Genomic DNA, 16,753 nt, shown 5'->3' with positions numbered 1-16,753 from the left:
TTAATATTTACCAAAATTCAAAGTAGTTTTACAATATGCAAACCAGTATAGTAGACAAAACAGTGTTTAAAACCAATATTTAAAACTAATGTGTTAAAACTATCAGCATTAACACCTCTTGCAAATATCTTTTAAAAAATGTATATTCTTTATAAAAAGATTCTTTTAAAGATACATTTTCATAATTAGGCTTGAAAATTTTGTTTGTTCCATCACTAATTTCTGAAATTTTGATATTATCTTAACAAAAGAGAGAAAAAATTGTAAAGAATTAAAAAGCTGTGGATAGATAAAATCATTTTAGCTCTTACATAGTGAACTTAGAACTGAATTATTTCTAAAATACAAATAGCTAAAAAGGCTGAGATAGAACATGTGCTTTATGCCATTTGTATGAATAATATAGATAATGTATATAATTTTTTGTGTTAAATTTGCCACACCCCTTAAATTCTAATTTAGATTTCTTTTTGGCATATATGAATTAAGCACATTTTGGTAGTTTGATTCAATTATAATAATACAATTTAAAAATAGTATCTCCCCCATCTTTGCTTGTTTACAACTTTTAAAGTGCAAACAGGATATCCTAACATAAATAATAAAATCTTTTGGCCATAGAATACCTTCAATCACTGATATAATATTTTTCAGTGTTAAAAATGATGAAAGTTCAGGTAGCCACAATAAAAATTAAATTTGTTGTAAATGTATATTTCTCTTTAAATGAATTCATTGCAGTGTGTCTGTGTGTGTGTCTGTGTGTGTGTGTCTGTGTATATATATATACACAGACACACACATATATATATATTCAAGTTTGATGTAGAAGCTTATCATTTTTCTGGAGGTTGATGATTATTGAGAAAGCTGAAAGAAGAGTGGGCTGAGGTTAAGTGAATCATCAGTTATACATCTTATGCTTCTCTCATCGTGTAACTTAATTGGTTTACACTGATTTTGTACTGGAGTATTTAGGGACAACATAGGGGCTTTTCTGCAGATCTGAACAGCTGCTTGATTTGTTAATGAACAAGATTATCAGTAGCCAATTGCTCACAGCTGAAAAACTGCATGCTCCTGGTTAGTCCACTGGAGAGGGAATTTTTCAAATGTGGCTTTTGGGTTTGACACACTTGCCTATTGGGTGGCTTGGATAAATCTGCTTGTTCCTTTCATAACCTAGTTTCATTATATGCAAATTACAATATTCCAGACAAATTTTTACTTTTTCTGTAATAGACTTCAGGATGCAATAAAATTACTTCTTTTTAGATCATAGGAACATATGTGACTCTGTTTTCATAAACTTATGAGTCGTCAGTACCATTTAGGAGGGTCAAAGAGGCCTTTGAGTGGCTTATAAAAGCAGGAATCTCTAACATCAAGTGTGTATATAAGTACCCACATACACATACACACACATACACAACACTTTTGCAAACAATATGAGGGTGTTCATATATACTTCAGGTTAAAAGATCCTGCAATATAATTATATTGAAATAAATGTCCTTTAATACTCATAAGAATGCTAAGTTAGAGAAAAAAGTGTCTTCCAATTAATCATATGGGAAATAATCAATTAGATGTCATGTTAAAGATCAAGTAAATATTTTTCTCCAAATAATGGGCCAAATCAAATAGTATTGCAAAAGAAATATACACATTCATTTGCATTGCTGCTTCTAGTATCAGGATCACTGAAAGGCTATTTTGTACTTATTTGCAAGATACATTAATTTCATTGAATAGGCAGTTTTCCTTTTTCTAGATTTTCAGCACAATTTCAATAGTCAGCAAAATCATGGATTTTATATATATATATATATATTTTTTTTTTTTCTAATTCTGGAAATGAGATTTAAAAGTAAATTCAATGCTCTTCAGTGTGTTATGTATTATCCTTTCCTATTCCAGTGGTTTCCTTAAATATTATCTGATGCAAAAGAGATGTTTCAAATGGCTGGAAAGTCACAGAGCTTGTTTTTAAACTTTACTTGCCATGCAGTGAATATATTTCCATTCAGAGAATAGATACAAAATAATCAAATTGCTGAAATATCAAAGGTGACATCCCACTAAAGTTCTGAAAACAGATGATGATACTTCAGAGAATACATTTAAATGTAATAAAATTAAATTTTCAATTTTTAAAAAATTAATGTGTTGTTAATTAACACATTATTTTCCCATTTCCAGGAAATATTATCTTCATTTATACAAAATAAAAATTCTGTTTGTTTTTTTATATTTAACCTGAAATTTTAAAACATACATAAAAAAACCTCTGTGATGGTCAAGCATTATAATCATTACCTTGCATAAAACCCTTAATTTTCTTGTTCCACCTTTATTCTGATTAAATCCAAATCTCTTCCTCCTCTGTCACTGCACCCATACTATTGAATCTGGCTAGAGAAAAACACTCCATCATGTGGATTGGACTCATTTTACATTCCTTTTCATGGCCTGCAGTGGGCCCTTAATGATGCCATGTGATCATTAAATATGTCTTTAGTGTATTCACACTTCTATTCTCCTAGACAAGTATTTCACATCTTCTCACTCCTCAAGTCTCCACACTGTCTTTCCGTCTTTACTTTCAGCTGATGACATTTTTATCCCTTCACTGAAAAATCTGAAGCAATCAGAGGAGAACTTCCAAAGAATCTACGCTTCACATTTACCAGCACATGCATGCATGTATTCTGCCTTCCTGCCTGATGTTATTTCCAATGCCATTTTCAAGCTCTTTTCTAAATAAAACTCTGATTTTCACACAAGTTCCCATCATTCCCCTCTACTCAGGAACATAGATTCAGGAATTCTACCCATCCCTCACATCCATTATTCACTCTTTGGTGGACCTTTCCATCAGAACACCAATGTGCTATTATTTCTCTCATCTTAAGATGCTCCCTTTTCTGCAAAACTCAACAGACTTTATTCTGTGTCCTCACTTCTCATTCTCTGTTAAATTTAGGTTAGTCTGCATTCTCACCACCACAACCTCTACCACCAAATTCATCTCTTTTATTGCAACTCCTTGATACTCAATGCAATGGTCACTACCCAGTTTTTGTCCTATTTAACTTACCAGGAATCAACACAGTTAATTATTCCCTCTTCTTTGGTGCACTTTCTTCACATAATTTCTAGGTCACAGTCTCTTAGTTTTTCTCTTAGCTGACTGGTACTTCCTTTACTTCTTCTTCCTCCTTTCTCAAGGTTTTAATCTGGCTCTTCCCTGCAACACATTCTGTGCTCTTCTCTTTTCTAGATCTATGCCTCCTTCCTTGGGATCTCATATACTCCCATGGCTTTTAAGTAGCATCTGCATGCTTACAACTCTCAGTGTATATTTCTAGCTTAAATCTCTCTCCTAAACAGATGACCTGACATAGTCATGTAAATGTCTGATAGTCAAATTCAATATATAACCTGATATGATCTCTGCAAAACCTGGTCTACCTAAGCCTTTTATTCTCCACCTTTTGACAGTTTTTTCCTTCAGTTATTCAGGACAAAAGACATTCTTAATTCATTTGCAAATCCCATCATTTTCACCTTAAAATGTTCAGAATCTAACCACTTCTTACCACCTCTGCTGTTACCTTCCTGGTCAGAACCATCATCTTCTCCCACCATGACTGCAATACCCTTCTAGCAGACCTACCTGATTTTATACTTCATCCCTGCAGTATTATTACTACAGTAACCAGAATGATCCTATAACATGTCCTTGTGATCATATCATATCACTATTCAAACTCAGCAATGACATTGCATTTCTCTTAGTATAAAGCCAAGATTCTTAGAATGACCTCACCCATTTTTCATTATTCTTCCTTTTTCTTCTTTATTCCATTCTAATCACACTGGACTGCTTGCTTTTCTTCATTGGAGTCTGTATTAGTCTGTTTTCATACTACTGCAAAGAAATGCCTGAGACTGCACAATGTACAAAGCAAAAAGGTTTAACTGACCCACAGTTCTGCATAGCAAGGGAGAGCTCAGGAAACTTACAGTCATGGTGAAAGGTGAGGGAAAGCAAGGACCTTCTTTACATGGAGGAAGGAGAGCAAGGGGACGTGCCACACTTTTATAGCATCAAATCTCACAAGAACTCAATCACTATCATGAGAACAGCCTGGGGGAAACCACCCCATGATCCATTCATCTCCCACCAGTTGCCTTTCTCAACAGGTGAGGATGACAATTTAAGATGTGATTTTGGTGGGGACGTAGAGCCAAACCACATCAGAGTCATTGTTCTAGTTATTTCCTCGACCTAGAACATTCTGCCTGCAGATATTTATTTAACTAGTACATTTTCTCCAAGTCTTTGCTCAAATCACATCTTATCAATGAGGCCTAAAAAACAAATATAATGCTACATACTAAACTTCTTCCCCAACACTCTAAATCCTCTTCACCCTTTTCTAATTTGCCTTCATATCATAGCATTTATCATCTTCTACCTCATTATATAATTTATTTATGTATTAAATGTATGTTTAGTGTTGTTTTCTATCAGTTCGCTTGTTGAGGTATAACTACTTCTTAAATCCATGAGTAATATTTACTCAATAAAAAATTGTTAATTTAATGTAATGTGGTTTTAAAAAAGCATGAACTTGTAAATATATGTACATATATTTAATATCCTTTTGAAAGAGTTATTATTAAAGGCCTCAAAAAATGTATGTTTTGTTTTGCAAACCTTTATTTTAAACCTAAACATTTCAGTGACTAACCCAACTGTTTCAACTCTTTAAATATTCATTAAATATTATCACTGTGATAGTGGTGTCTAGTTTCAGGGAATTCATGAGCAGAAAACAGAAATATCTGCCATAGTAAAATATCCTACAATTCATGCTGTGGTAGACTTGCACACAGAATCTTAAGGGAATAGGGACAACCTAAACTATGGAACTCCTCCACTTACTGGAAATGCCAGTTAGTTCTCTGATTTTCACCTGACTAAAGTTTGGAGATATATCCTTTGGAGAAATTCAATTAGAGAGCTTCTAGATTTAGGAACATTATGAATGTCAAAGGGTAAATCTGACTTACTATACAGAAATCTGAGATTTTAAATAAAAATTCATTTACTTACTAGTGAGAGCACTCCATCACCACCACCCCCCATAGAGAGAGAGACAGACAGAGAAAGAGAGAAGAGAGAATAAAGATGGTAAAACATATTTAATCAAGTCTATAGTTCTATAGTTCCCAGAAATAGTCCTAAAGATTCTTTTCTGATTAAACTGAATCACACTTGAGGAAAAACTGGCTGACATTTGAGGGTTTCTCCAAGATAAATGGCATGTCTCTTCCCAATCATACTGGTATGAAATCAATCACTCAATAAGCTCTGGTAATAGACACTGAGCTTCCAGATAGATTTTTGTGCTTTATTCTTAAATAGATGTAGGAAGAGAAATCCTTCCAGAAATTTTAGGAAAATCTCTTATGGAAAAGGAGAGACAATTTTAAAATGAGAAATAAAAAGTGATATTTGGAGCCTACAATGATTTCAAGGGGGTAGTTTCTCTCTTGTGTTTACCAAGACAAGGAATAGAGATTAGGATTTAAAACTGGAGCAGGTTCAGAGGTGTCATTCGATGTCATTGAGTTAATATAAATTATATGCTTACCTCATGTACAGTACAGTTGTGAGTCATGGGGTATAGATGAAGAATTAGTAAGTTAAGAGTGAAGTTTCTATGTGATATTTAAATCACAATACATTCTCCTATGCATAGATCTTGGGTCCAAAGGAGTAGTCTGGGTGGGAATCTATATAGCTGATGATTGAATTAATAGGCATAGATTAGCATACTCAAGATAAAAAGATAAAACTATAAACAGAAATTAGAAAATATGAGAGCTATCATAATTTCCAAAAATCAATTTTATATCCAAGTATAAAGATAACATATGTTAATCAGGAAAGCACTTTAAAAATAAAATTAGGAACTAGGAGACAAATATACACAAGATATACTCCATTCCTTTCTCCCAGTTCCATCGAGAAAACATTCCTAAGATTTAAAAAAAGTTTTTCTCTATATATATTTATTTTAAAGTCAAATTATACTTTTAAAGACTTTATATAACACATCACTTGAAGAAATTTCAGAAGGTTGTAATTATTTAATTAGTATGTACATTTATTGATGGAATTCACTCACTTTTTTTAAATATGTTTTAATTCATTAAATGGTATACTTCTTGTATTAGTTTGTTTTCACACTACTATAAAGACATACCTGAGACTGGGGAATTTATAAAGAAAAGAGGTTTGACTGGCTCATGGTTCTTCAGGCTATACAGAACATATGATACTGGCATCTGCTGAGCTTTTGGTGTTAAACTATAAGAAACTGCCCCCGTGAGATAATCACCTCCCACCTGGCCCCACCGCCAACACTGAGGATTACAATTCAATGTAAAAGATTTGGGTGGGAACACAGATCCAAACATATAACCTCTCTACATATACCGTAAGTATACATTCAGATCCTCAATAATTAAAGCTTGTCAATGACAGACTAAAAACATAAAGGGACAAATCTCTAACTTATAAAATATACTATTTAAACTAAAATTCAAAAATCGTGAGTTAAAAAGTATATCATACCAGGCGGAATTGAGTAATTTCAGTATTCCAGTGCTCCCACAGAGAAAAACTAGGGAGAATATGATAAAACACTCAAATCATCTGTTTGAAGGCATTGGAAAACTGATAAGCCACCAAGATTGGACAGTGGAAGACACTAGAGGGGGAAGAATATTGAGTGAATCAGCTGAGTTTTGTAGTTGATTTTATCATGGGACATTTGCCAGTTCTAGGGTTGGGCAGGAGTCTGAGAATTGGGGCTTTGGACTTAGAGTGCTACTTCTAGGAAACAGAAAAGCCAAAAGAACTCGTAATCCTTAGGGCTTCTTTCTGGTAAAATTTCAAAGGTGGGTTCAACCATATTACTGGATTTTACCTTAGAAGAATAACGAAGTTATAGGCCTGTTCAGAGCATAAGGCTAAACGTAAACATAAATTCTCTAAAAAGTAGATTGAGATTTTCACCAGGCTCTAAAAGTAAAAATCAGAATATGAGATCTTTAAAGAAAATGAGACCTTGAAGACCTCTCTCCATCTACTCAGTTGAAAACGCTAAGATCTAGGGTGAACCAGAGGTAAGCTAAGCCATATGAGGGCTTCAATGCAGCATCAAAGTAGCAGTCTTTGATTTGTTTAAGGAGATTAGTTTTTCCACCTTTTATATATCAAAGATAAATTTATCTTCAGGCTCCGTAATTTTTATTAATAATTCCCAGCACCCAATCAGAAAGTACTCAGCACATCAAATACAAAACCACATGCCTGAAAACCAGAAGAAAAACAAAATTAAAAAAAGCAAACAAACTTGATCCACATAGTATCTAATTTTCAGCGCTAAAAGACAGGAATTCAACAATAATTATGATAAATATATTGACAAATATAAGTGAAGTGAAGATAGATGAAAATGTTAACAGTGAAGAGTTAAACCTTCAAAGAAATCATAGAAATTCTAAAACTGTAAAATAAAACATCTGAAATTAGGAACATAGTAAATGGAATTAACAGCATATTAGACACAGAGGAAGACTGTTCAACAGAATAGAAAATGTCTAGGTTGATAGAAGTATATCAAAATTGATAAACAAAGAAAAGAGGGAAAATGGAAAGACACATCTGTGGAAAAGTATTGAAAATGTGGGACAAATGAAAAAGCCTAACATGTATAAACTGGACTTGCAGAACGAAAGGAGAATAGGAGAGAAACAATATTTGAAGAGATATTGGCTGCAAATTTTCCAAAACATATAAAATACACTAACTCATAAATTCAATAAATATTGCAAATTCCATGCAGAATAATTGCAATGAATATGATACCAAAGCACACCATAGCAAAACTGCTAAAAAGCGATGCAAATACAACTAAAAAATTAATCTTCAGAGAATGAATGAATTACAACCACACACAAAACATCTAGGAATATAAAAACGTATTTTTAAATCAGAGAAGCCAGGCAAGAAATCATATTACTTCATAATCACATTAATGTAATATTAAAAAACAAGTAACACTAATTTTCCTACAAGTTGGGAGAGTGGACACTGTCTAGAAAAGGTGACTATGAGTGGCATCTGGGATCTAATAATGTTCTAGTTTTTTAACTGGATGTTGCTGGTAAAACAGGTGTGTTCGTTTTACACAAATTCATCAAGATACACATTTAGAATAATAAGTTTTTTGTATGTATTTTATGCTTTACTAAAAATTTACATTTTAAAAAATAGATGCAGTTGAAAATTAAGTACTAGGTCAATGGATTGGATGGAAAATAGTAGTTAACTAAGAATCAGAAAAGTAAGATTCAACCCATTGGGACTGTCTACCTGAAGTACAAGTCTCAAAAGCATAAGAAAAAAATGGAATGATTATAATTATTAAATAGTCTTGGAAAGTTGTTAAATAAATACTATGGCCAGTGCAGGAGATCAGGAAAAAAAAAAAAAGAAAAAAATTGTTTTGAACCTCATGAGATTCTGGAGATTCTGGCTGTGGGGTATTGACTGTGCTTTACCTAAAGGTAGTAAAGGATAGGTTTTTGTGTCAGGCAAGAATTTTAACATTTAATGTGCTGTCTAAGAAACCAAAAAAGGAAACATAATCGTCTCTTGTTTTTAAAGTAATAAGCATATACAGTTTTATCATTCTTTAGTACAATGCTGCCAACTGCATAATTTTCTAGCTGATTTCCTTCTTTTCAGTCTTTCCAGAGTGTTTGACAGTTTTTAAATAATGGTATCAGAATTTGAGTGAAAATAGAAAACAAAATGTGAAATGCACAAGTCAATGGGTGTGTATATGTTTAGGGATAGAATTAAGATTAACATTCTTTATAAAAGCATATAATTCTATCTTATTTATAGGAATTATAGATATGTTACTGATAAGAGATGTGACAGAAAAGCTGGTGCAGCAGCAATAATAGTAGGTGACATATTAGCAATATAACCAAGTGCCAACCAAAGTCTTTCACAGTTACTATGCCAAGACTAAAATAGAAATCAGACACATGTTTCTATCAGATGGGGTTCATTGGTAAGTTGCAGCTGTTGCCTTCAGTACAGAAATTGAGGATAAATAGATTCATACTTTAAGAGTTTCCAGCATCTTCTGATAATCAAATGCAAGTTACATTTTACCTAACATGAAGCATCAGATAATATGAAGTTAGGTGATTTCAAATACCTTGTCGAGTTTCAGTGATTTTAAAGCACACGTATCAGACATCTCTACATAATGATTTCTATTCAATTTAATTAACTCTTACTAAGCACAGTAGAAAAGACTGATAGCTGCCTCCCAATATCCATTCTCTCATTGTTTAACAATAGAATCTCAATTTTTAATAAGCTGACATGCTCCCAGCTACAAGACTACAGTTTTCAGCTTCTGAAGCAGATGTAGATATGCGACGGAGATCAGGTCAAAAGGTTATAATGGGCTGGGCGCAGTGGCTCACACCCATAATCTCAGCTCTTTGGGAGGTCAGAGGTGAACAAATCACTTGAACCCAGGAGATTGAGAACAGCCTGAGAAACGTGGTTAAACCCCGTCTCTACCAAAAATACAAAAATTAGCCAGGCATCATAGTGGCGCAACCTGTAATCCTGGCTAAGGCAGGAGGATCAGGGAGGTGGAGGTTGTAATGAGCCAAGATCACGCCGCTGGACTCCAGGCTGGGTGACAGAGTGAGACCCTGCCTCAAAAAAAAAAAAAAAAAAAAAGAAGAAGAAGAAAGAAAGAAGAAGGAAAAAAAGGAAGGAAGGAAGGAAGGAGGGAAGGAAGGAAGGAAGGAAGGAAGGAGGGAGAAAGAAAGAGAAAGGAAAGAGAAAGAAAGAGAAAAGAAAAAGTTATAATGAAGTATTATTTACTTGAAGAAGATGGGGATGTCCTTACCTCTTCCTCCCTCCTTCTGCTGCCTGGAATGCGCATGTGACATCTGGAGTTCCACTAGCCATCCAGGATTACAGGGGTACATCCTAGGGGTGACAGAGGGATAAGCTAAAGGGAAGCTGATACCTGAAGCAATTCCTGGAGCTGTCAAAGCAGACCTACCCCAGAGCATTTTAAATGTGAGAGAAAAATCAACTTATTAGCTCACTATTATTTCGATGGAGAGATAAATACACAGCCATACCTAAGCCTGATACAAGTAGATGTTAAATAGAGAAAGTGGTATGTACTTGCTGTTGTACAAAACACAAAAGAGAAATAAGACTCACCTTTGCAAAGTGGCGGGAAACTTAGAATTTAATGTGTTGACTGGAGGCATAGGCATCATCGTTCATGCTTTCCTTACCAAGTGAAAAATGATGCTTTGGTCATAAGTATAATCCAATCATACCTCTCTGATCTAATTTAAAGAAGGCAATTTAGATCTAGTATCTGCAATAATTAAGACGTCAAATGAAAACTAAAACTAAACTAAGTCAAGGTCTCATTTCTTAATATATCTAGACCACCATATGAATACAGTAGACACTTGAAGAATAAAATCAGATTATCACTTTTACTCATTAAATTTATTCAGGACACTGTGCTGTGAGGAGATACATGATCCAATGAGCACGTAAAGATAAGCCCAGGTCAGTTGTAGACAACGCAAAATACCAAATCAACCATTCTTCAATTCACACAGTTACGTAAATCTGTTATAAAATTGATTTAAAATAAATGCTAAGGACAATGATTCTTTAATTGAAATCACCACCAATATTGGAAAAATATTAAGTTCTCTAATTTGTGTTCTATTGAGTAGCAACAAAAAAACAGAAATTCCATATTTACAACTTCATTATATCAGAAAGGATGCCCTGGAGTTTTAAGATTCATGCATAACTGTCTTCTGCTCCTGAGAGAACAACCCTTCTCTGAGTTTGTTTTTCAACAAAAAGTAACAATAGAAAACATCATTTGTTCATTTAGGTTTAGGACTAATAAGTCCAGTTTGAGTGGAAATTTTGTAACCAAAGCATTTAAAAGCTTGTTATAGTGAAAGAAATGCAGAAATACTTGTTCCAACCAGATATTAAATACAGTATATAGAAAAAAAGAGTGACCGTTCTGCCATGGAAAAATTTATATTTCAGTCACATTCTATAGGGGTTCCCTCCTCCACTCCTCCAGACAATTTTAAACATTCCCAAATCATATATTCAAGTAGGCATAGGAATTACACTTCAAACATCTGTATGAGCACCCCCATTTTGCCTTGAAAGTTATGCTAGTTTTCCTCATTCGCTAGCTCTGGTGAACATTTTTGTGAATTCCTGGTTTTCATGCCCACTATTGACTCAATGCCTCTGGTCTAATATTTAAGGATGCAGATTCTTTTCAACTCTTCCTATTCAAGAGTTGCATTCTATTTGACCACAAGAGGCATCAAGACTAGTCTTGTGACAGTAACAAATGTAACAAACTTGAAGTTCTGCAAGTTCTGAACCCTAGACCTCAAAACATCTAGCAACTTCTGCCTTCAGACCACTGACAATGCTGCTCTGAGACTGCCATGTGAAGGGGAGTCCATTAGACTCCTGGAGGACGAGCAGCCACATAGAAAATGGAGGCTGCCCAGCCAACAGTCCGCACCATATGCCAGACATCTGACTTAGATCTTTTTGGACGCTGTAGCCTAGCAGATTCTCCAGTACAGAGATCCCCAACCCCTGAGCCACTAAGCCATACTGGTCTATGGCTGTTAGGAACGAGGCCTCACAGGAGGCGGCTACCAGAAGACAAGCGAGCATTACAGCCTAAGTTCTGCCTCCTATCAGATCAGCTGTGGCATTAGATACTCAAAGGAGCAGGAGCCCTATTGTAACTGTGCATGGGAGGGAACTAGGTTGTGCACTTCTTATGAGAATCTAATGAATGCCTGATGATCTAAAATGGAACAGTTTCATCCCCAAACCATCTCCCACCCCTACCCCATGTCTGTGGAAAAAATTGTCTTCCACGAAACTGGTTCCTGATGCCCAAAAGGTTGGAGACTGTTGCTCTAGCGGAATACGATTGCTTGAGAAACCAGCAGATGAAATCAAGAATGAAACTGTCCAAAACCATAAGAGATAGTAATCATATTAGTAAATTTAGTATTTTAAGCCCTGAAATTTTGGGTTGGCTTTTTAGGCAGCAATAGATAATAGATAAGATGCTTAATCCTTCGATTTCCCAGTAGATCCTTGGATTAATGACCTGGGTTTGGACTATCTAGGATAAAATCTTTATGGCACTCATATCCACCTGGAAAGATTCATCTTTAATTCTTAAACAAAAACCATGTTAATTCTGTACCTGAATTAATTCATCCATAGAAAGATGAATACACAGGACAAGATTTATACCTTAAAGTGAACTACAGAGAATGTATTCAATAGATAATTTAAGAAAAAATATATTGTACATTGTAAAAATACATGGACAAACATACCACAAAGGATACCATGTTGACATAAACATCCCGTGATTCAGCAGCTACCAAGCTTTCTTTATTTGGGAATTTGTGAGGTCTTTAACCAGAAAGACTTAAATAGTTTCTCCTTACTCATACTGCTTTGGATTATATTCCTTTATCACAAAGGTTTGGTTTTAGCCTCTAAACACATTTTAATCTTCTAATATTCAGACTGACTTGCTGATTGCAAAGTAAGTCTGGCCTGCCTTCAGTTGCTAAATGCCTAGTCTCAGTTTTGTAGATATCATTAATCAAGATACCATACTATAAACTATTTCTGATACTGAATACCAGAAGACCAGTGAGTACATCCATGTAATTACAATAAATACTTTTATAGTGTGTAAGGATTTCTGCAAAATGTTTCCTTAAAAATGGCATTTGTGAAGTGACTGATGCAATTATGACCCTAGGGATATTACAGTGTTTCTGAATTTCTATAGAAAATAAATTTAATAGGCTGAGTGTGACATTGAAGATTTCTTTACTCATAGGTCCTTTCTTTCTTAATTGTCCCTTTTTGTTTAAAATTAAGTGCTCCAAATTTAGGTTCAGAGCATTCCACTAACTGCTCTACTTAAATCTCGCTACATAGCCATTTATGTTCACTTACAGATTATTTACAAAGTCTCCCAGCTGCTTCCTCTAACTAATTGTCCACGATTCCATATTAAAAACTATTTTACCACTGTTGGACTTTTGTGAAATTCTAGTGTCTAGCTAAGTAAAAACGAAAATATTTTTAATAGCTCTCCTCTCCCACTTAGTAAATCCTTAAATATTACCTCCTTTGATGGAATTCAGGGAATATGCTCCTCTATATGTTACTGGAAAATCGTGTAGAAAAATTTACATTCATATAATTCTTCAGCCAAAATCAAACTCAAGTAACATAAAAAGTCCAGAAATATAATGAAATTTTCATCAACATAAACCACATTTTACATGTTCAATAATAGAAAGACAAGATTAGAGCCTTCTCTTGAAAACTTTCACTCTGCACATCTGGGCCAATTTATCAATCAACTCTGCCCCACTTGCTAAGTCAATTCCTATTTCTCATCAAAAGGAAGATATGGTACCTACTCCAGAGTAATGCCATAGTAATTTTACATAAAGTCTGACTTTGATTTTTATGTTGTAATTTGTAACCCAAATTTAATCATTGGTCTCTGAACATTTCTCTGAAAGGGCCTAAGATTCCACCTTATTCTCAGGTTCTAGAAATTGATCCCTTCTAGGACTCCTATGTCCTCTGAGAACTAGGTTCTGCTTTGCTCCTTTCAGACCTTTCAGGGACTAGTATAGAGGTCTTCAGCCCAAATTCTTCCAGAGGCTAAGCAGAAACAGTAAATGAGACAGGCAAGATATAAGACACTAGAGAGTTTTGGACTTGCATGTCCCAAATAAAAAGTACAAGTGCTTAACTATGACAGATTGTTGCCATATAAGAAAACTAAATCTGTTATTTTTTGGTCTTCCAGTTATTCCAAGAGAAACCAGAAATCCATATTTATTCTGAGAAATTTTTCAATTTTTTAAATGTTGGGAACTAATGCAATAGTAAAAAACTTTGGTCCAAAAGGACACACACACAAACACACACATACACACACACACACACACACACACACATCTGCAGGCAGAACCTTGGCCTAGGGGCTCCATTATGAAAATTTTTATAAAAAGTAAAAATATTAATAAGGGGAACTCTTTCTCGGTAGAAATGTAGAGATATTTTTAGTTAGAAAGGAAATAAACTATCTTATTGTTTTGGGGGCTATCCTCTGCATTGTAGGATATTTGGCTTCATCCATGTCTTCTGTCCACTAGATGCTAGCAGCACCTCCCGATCCAGTTGCTATGAACAAATGATTCATAACATTCTAGGATGGCAGCATGGCCACTGCTGAGCATGCCCACTATGGGAACACACTATGTTCAAATTCTAGTAGTGCATGGCTACTTATTTGCCATGTGACTTTAGGCTAGTTACTTAAAATTTCTGTGCCTCAGTTTCTTTGTTTCTAAAGGAGACTGATTATAAAAATAGTAGTACTCACCTCCTAGGTACTTCATGAGTTAAATTAGCCAATTTCTATGAATCTCTTAGATCAATGACATAATACATGCTATATATATGTTTATTGAAGAAATAAATTTCCTGTAAAGGCACTGTCTTTGAGTCATCTTTGCAGTGAAAAGCTAGAAAGAACACAATTGTCCTTCATTAAGCATCCTGGAAATTCCCATAGGGACCAGGTAAAATGTACAAATATATCAGCCCAGCTCACTAGTCGAAAATTTACAGTGTAAGAGGAATATCATGCCACAAGAAACTTCTGCAAGAAGGCTTAGAATTATTCTATTTTTTCCCCTTTTCTAAATGATGGCTTGGATTGTTCAAAGAGAGATTTGAGCTAACAGCCAATAATCCCCCTGCAAACTCAAGAAACGTATATTTATCATGAGAGTGAATGGAATTATGCTGTTACAACTATCTTTAAAAGAAACCAGAACTTTACCTAAAATACGAAGAAAAATAAATTGTAAAGGAGGATTTAACTTACTACTTCAGAAGAAGTCAATCTTTGGATATACTTTATATATATATCAGTTGTGTCAATGGGTTAAAAAGAGTAGAAATTTTCTCCTTCCCATTGTTTCTCTAGATTGTCAATAGATTTTCATAAGTGAAAAATAAGATATGTCAGAGATGTGAATTCATAAAAAACAGGGAGGCCACCCATCACCTGCAACATCATCATGAGAAGTTATGACACTAAAATGACTAATTCTTATGGTCAGTCTTCATTTTCCAGATTTATCCTTGATAAAATCAAGATGTGAGGTTTTCTAGGCAGCTTGAGAATGGAGGTAGTATCTGACACTTGTTGAATGTTACTGAGAAACATTTATTGAAAATCCATTTTACTACCCAGAGTTGTTAAGATTTGTCTAAGACTCACTGGCTCTCAACTGGGGGTGATTTTGCTCCCAGGGAACATTTTGGTTGTCACAACTGAATTGGGGTGATGCTACTGGCATCTAGTGGGTGGAAGTCAAGGAGGAGGCCAAACATCCTACAATGCAGAGGACACCAGCCAAAACAAGAGTTGTTTGATCCCAAGTATCAATAGTTCTATGGAGAGTAGCCCTCCTAGAAGGGGACGAAGCTTAACCTCTAACTTGGCCTAAGTGAGGAAACCAAAAGCTGCATTTTAACAAAGTTCCACTACATAATACTGACCATTTGTGTTATACAGACAGCTTGATCTGAAGCAAACAACGTAATTTTAGTTTCAGGCAAATCTGGTTTAAATCCTACCTCCTCCACTTATTAACTACATAAGCTTGGGCTCATCTGTACCTCAGTTTTCTCATCTGTAAAACGACGATATTGGTGGCACCTACTTCACAGAGTAATTATTGGAAATAATAAGTGATTGTATGCAAAGTGCCTAAAATAGTGTCTGGCCCATGGGAAACACTATATATAATCTAAACATTAAGTAAATGATGAATGAATAAAACAGACATAAAATGCCTATCTTTCTATGTCAATTCCTCCTCTTTTAATCTTAGTGGTGAAACAGGAAATATAACATTGATTATAGTCCTAGCAAGAAGTGTAATTATTTTACAACACTGGATTTGTTCTTCTTCAGTGCATTTCATTGTACTACAGTATGGCTCATCTACAACTGTGTGTGTTTATGAAGTATGTACTGCTTACAGAATGCTAGGTGATGCAAAGATGGATAACCTGATTCCTATGTCTTATTCCTATGTCTTCTCCCTGATTCAGAAATTCCTAATTTTTGAAAATTAAAGTCTGCCTCACAGGGAACATGTCTTGCTTTTGTTCCTTTCATTCATGGCCCAAATTCAAATAAAGGTCAGACGTGACATCATCATAGCTATATACAATTGTATGCTGTATTTGCAAAGAATAATTTTTAGTGAAAAGATCTTGAAATCTATACTGTACCAAAAAGATATATACATTGCCAATTGGTTTTCTAAATTGGCTGCTTGTATTTTTCTGAAATCTCTACTTTTCTCTGTCTTTCATCTTTTCCAGCAGTCTTCTCAACAAAGCCTTATCAGATTACTTTCCCTTATTTGAAGGCTGAAATAAGAATTAAAAAGTGTAGTGAAACACTCA

This window comes from Sapajus apella, unplaced genomic scaffold (assembly GCF_009761245.1).
Source record: "Sapajus apella isolate SASKATOON/1434 unplaced genomic scaffold, GSC_monkey_1.0 scaffold1, whole genome shotgun sequence".
NCBI classification, from domain to species: domain Eukaryota; kingdom Metazoa; phylum Chordata; class Mammalia; order Primates; family Cebidae; genus Sapajus; species Sapajus apella.
The sequence above is the reverse complement of the archived record's forward strand: the minus strand, read 5'-3'. Positions refer to the sequence as shown.